This window comes from Lynx rufus, unplaced genomic scaffold, assembly GCF_022079265.1.
Source record: "Lynx rufus isolate CCGP_SWC_20201006 ecotype Redwood Valley unplaced genomic scaffold, mLynRuf1.p SCAF_12, whole genome shotgun sequence".
NCBI lineage: Eukaryota > Metazoa > Chordata > Mammalia > Carnivora > Felidae > Lynx > Lynx rufus.
The window spans coordinates 10,287,515-10,292,265 of record NW_025814826.1 but is presented as its reverse complement, the minus strand read 5'-3'; the positions used below and the strand labels follow the sequence as shown (position 1 = coordinate 10,292,265).

Sequence of the window (4,751 nt, the reverse complement as noted above, 5' to 3'; positions counted from 1 at the left end):
TGGTGTGATCATATTTAAAACGTCCATTTTGTTCTGCCCTTTTGCATCAAAACGGGCAAAGTCCACAACAATGTACTATTTCCCAGAAGTGAACCACCTGACATGACTTCACTACAATGGCCCACAACTGGAGAGCCTCTAAGAAATCTAATTCTTGTAAATTTGTACTGCATAAGCTCGTAGCAAGGAGTCGTTAGCTCTGTTTAAAATTTCTGGAAGGTGGGTGACTAGGTAATAGGCATCAGTAGGTAAGGTTCTCTCTCTTTTTTTTTTTTTTTTAGTTTATTTATTGTGAGAGAGAGAGAGAGAGAGAGAGAGCGAGCACAAGTGGGGGAGGGGCAGAGAGAAGGAGAGACAGAATCCCAAGCAGGCTCTGCACCATCAGCACATGTAGCACGACACAGGGCTTGAACCCACAAACTTCGAGATCATGACCTGAGCCGAGATCAAGAGTTGGATGCCCAACTGACTGACCCACCCATGTGCCCCAATAGGCAAGTTTCTTGAGACTTTTATTTCATCAAGTAAAATTCTCGTAACAGAAACTATCTCTTCGAGGGGCGCCTGGGTGGCGCAGTCGGTTAAGCGTCCGACTTCAGCCAGGTCACGATCTCGCGGTCCGTGAGTTCGAGCCCCGCATCGGGCTCTGGGCTGATGGCTCAGAGCCTGGAGCCTGTTTCCGATGCTGTGTCTCCCTCTCTCTCTGCCCCTCCCCCGTTCATGCTCTGTATCTCTCTGTCCCAAAAATAAATAAACGTTGAAAAAAAAAATTTTTTTTAAATAAAAAAAAAAAAAAGAAACTATCTCTTCGAAATCCCCTTAGATCTTACTTAAATTTTAACTTGCCCCATCTTTACAGTTAGACCACTGAATAAAAAGCCACTGAAGGGGAACGTTTTTGTTCACTTATCCTACACGGACAGTGCAAATGCATTCGTTCTTAAAAAAAAAAAAAATCAAAACCAAACTTTAAAACAAGCAGACGTTGGAAGTTCTCCCCTCACCTTGGCAGACTAGCCCAGGGCGTGAAGGCTGCTTCCCCAGGGCCACCAGCTACCCGAGGCTGGGCACCGGTCTCCAGACACTGCTCGAGCTCCTTCTGTCTCAGGCTGCCGAATTTCCCCACCGGAACCCTCCCACACGCCTCTTACGGGGAGAGGCATCGCTTATCACATGCAAGGCTACAAGCAGAAATCTCTTAAAAAGTCTCATGCTTTACCTTCAATTTTCAAATTCTGGGAGGATAACGAAAACCGTGTGTCTCTGCCTCCCTTGTCAGCACTTACTACTATCTTCATTTTACAGGAAGGAACTAAGGCTCGGAGAGATTGCGAGTTGGAAGTGGCAGGTTTTAAACCAGGTCATTTGACTCTGGGGTCCACGCCAACTGACCGCTATGGTTTCAGGGAAGGCAATATCCAGGCATCCAAAAGGAGAGAAGAAAGTGGGGGTTGAGCATTGGGGAGACAGTGCCCCCAAAATACGATGAGAATTTTTCGCCGAGCTGAAGGAAGATCCAAGACCTGAGATCAACAACGAGCGGAAGAGGATTACCAAAAAAGGTCTGTTCCACCAAGACAAAGTGTAACGAACATGTTCACACAATACAACCTAGCAGCAAAATAGACCAATATCTTAGGAGAAATTCTAGGAGGATTTGGTGAAGCCACAATCCCAGTTAAGGAAATACAGGATTTTTTTTTTTTTTTAATTTGAGAAAGAGAGAGAGAGAGCATGTGTGGAGGGTAGGGGAGCAGAGGGAAAGAGAGAATCTTAAGCAGGCTCCACACTCAGCACAGAGCCCAGTGCGGGGCTCAATCCCACAACTCAGGGAGAGGACATCTACATTACAGCAGGATTTATCTTTCTTTATACTTTTTTTTAAGTTTATTTAGCTTGAGAGAGAAAAAGACAGCCTGATCAGGGGAGGGGCAGAGAGAGGGAGAGAGAGGGCATCCCTAGCAGGCTCCACACTGCTAACGTAGAGCCAGATGTGGGGCTCGAACTCATGAAACTGTGAGATCATGACCTGAGCTGAAACCAAGAGTTGGTCACTCAACCATGACCTGATCCAAAACCGAGAGTTGGACGCTCAACCAACTGAGCTACCCAGGCGCCCTCCACAAAAAAATGTGGGGAATTATGAGAATAAATGAAAAGCAAAAATAAAAAAATTTAGGTCCCAGATGCTTACAATCTGGAAGAAAATCAGAACTGACATCAGACTTACCTGAAACACTGAATGATAGAAGCCAGCAGAGTCAACTAAGTCGTCAAACAGATGTTCGAGCAAAATATGAGTTCTGACACGTAGATTTTTAGAAAGTAAATTATTGTCTTTTTATTAAAAAAGATAAAAAAGCTACAAATAATCCAGAGAAGAAACAATGGAATCAATATGGACATCTCAAGAAAGCAGAAGGTAAGTGGTGAACAATAATGCTAATAATTTGATTAAATCTGAAGTATGATCATTTGTTAGTGGAAAGTATCTTTGAAAGATAAATCCTACTGGGGCACCTGGGTGGCTCAGTTGGTTGAGTGACCAACTCTTGGTCTCAGCTCAGGTCGTGATCTCACAGTTTCATGAGTTCGAGCCCCACATCTGGCTCTACGTTAGCAGTGTGGAGCCTGCTAGGGATGCCCTCTCTGTCCCTCTCTCTGCCCCTCCCCTGATCAGGCTGTCTTTGTCTCTCTCAAGATAAACTTAAAAAAAAAGTATAAAGAAAGATAAATCCTGCTGTAATGTAGATGTCCTCAAGGGGGTATGTGGTAATCATAAAAGTAGCTGGGGCTTACATATCAAGGTTAGAACACACATGAAAACAGGAGTAAAATAATTTGGAGACCTCTCCATGAAGCCATATAGCAAGGTACTAGGGAGTGAGATTTGGAAAAATCCAGTTTGGTTGGGAAGCAATTTAGAGCAAAAGTAATACTGGAAAAGTTCAACTCAAAAAAACACTTTTTTAAGGTTTATTTTTGAGAGAGAGCAGGGGAAGGGGGCAGGGGCAGAGAGAGACAGAGACACAGAATCCGAAGCAGGCCCCAGGCTCGGAGCTGTCAGCACAGAGCCCGACATGGGGCTCGAACTCGTGAGATCGTGACCTGAATTGAGACCTGTATGGAGTCACCAAGAACAAAAAATGAATTCCCCCCGCCACACCAAATAGTGAAATATTTCCACACAGGCACGGCAGAATTTTGAATTCTCTCAAACTTCTTAAACCCTGATAAATATTGCCAGACGAAGGTGAGCATTTTTCTCTGTATTTATTCTTCTCTCAGTTGCTATTTATATGTGCTAACTTCTCCAGATGGATGTTACTACCATAATGTCACTTTCTTCATTCTTAGGATCTTGAAGTATCCAAAGGATTTGGGGGGCACAAGAGGAATTGCCAGTGCTGCGAGTTCTCAGCTGACTATAAAATGTGTAAGTATAATTAGCAACATTTTCCAGACACACAGGTACTAATGTAACTCATCAAAATTATTAACTGTATCTAATACATTGACTTTAAGCATTGCTTGCAAAGATATTTAAATAAATTTGCTTAAGCATTTATAAGAATGCCAATGATGGGCATTCCTTTTGTTTCCTGATCTTGGTCACTATGGTCCATGCTTTTTTTTTTTTTTAATTGTTCATTCATTGTTGAGAGAGAGAGAGAGAGAGAGCATGAGCAGGGGAGGGGCAGAGAGAGAGGGGGACAGAGGATCCAAAGCGGGCCCGATGCGGAGCTGTAACTCACAAGCCATGAGATCATGACCTAAGCTGAAGCAGGATGCCTAACCCACTGAGCCACCGAGGCACCCCTATGCCTTAGTAAGCATCCGTGATCATGGGTCCTTATCAATTGATCCATGGGACAAACTCCCAGAAGGGGAACTCCTGGGTTGAAGAGTATTTGAAATTTTAATTGTAAGGGATGTTGCCAGACTGCTTTCCAAAAACATTACATTGTTCAGGTGCTATAACACTTAACCATCCTATAGCGATATGTGAAAACAGTACCTCCCACTTGCCCAACCAGAAAGTAATAGGCCTTATGTTTCCTTTTAGTTTTGCCTGTCTGACGGGAGTAAAGAGAGGTTCCAATTTTTACTTTACAACATTTTTTTTTTAATGTTCATTTATTTTTGAGAGAGAGCCAGAGCGTGAGCAGGGGAGGGACAGAGAGAAGGAGACACAGAATCCGAGGCAGGCTCCAGGCTCTGAACTGTCAGCACAGAGCCCGACCTCACAGACTGAGAGATCATGACTTGAGTCAGAAATCGGATGCTTAACCGACTGAGCTACCCAGGTGCCTGCCCCTCCACCCCCCCGGCCTTTGTGTTTTAATGGGTTGATTCAGTTCATTCATATTTCACATTGTTATATTTTATTATATTCCTTCTATCCTATACTTATTATATTTAATATATAATGTTAAATAATATTACATACACTGTATACCATATTGTTATATTGCAATATTGCAATATTATATGTCATTATTTATATTAAGGACTTTTTATTTAAGGTCTTTTACCCTATTTTTGTGAGTTTGATAGAGCTGTTACTAATTTCACTTCTTCCTCTGGTTAATTTTGGTCTTCCTTTGTATGTTTTCATTCCATTAATCATTATTGTCCTGTTTTCCCTGCTTTATTAATCAGTCCCACACAACTCACCAAAATACGAACTATTTTCCTTCACTGAGACACCCCCCACAACACGCTAATTCTTCCCTGCTCACCTCCTCTAC

The 4,751-nt window shown here is 42.9% G+C and overlaps 1 long non-coding RNA gene across 2 annotated transcripts; it reads left to right on the top strand.

Moving 5' to 3' along the window:
• Positions 1-1,311: 1,311 nt before the first annotated feature.
• Positions 1,312-3,437, top strand: LOC124507394 (uncharacterized). 2 transcript variants are annotated; one of them, XR_006961022.1, is made up of 4 exons: positions 1,312-1,562; positions 2,354-2,422; positions 3,192-3,253; positions 3,358-3,423. It is a non-coding gene; the product is annotated as an uncharacterized LOC124507394 (long non-coding RNA). The 2 variants fall into 2 exon arrangements; XR_006961023.1 differs by lacking the exon at positions 3,192-3,253 and having other exon boundaries at positions 3,358-3,437.
• Positions 3,438-4,751: the final 1,314 nt, after the last annotated feature.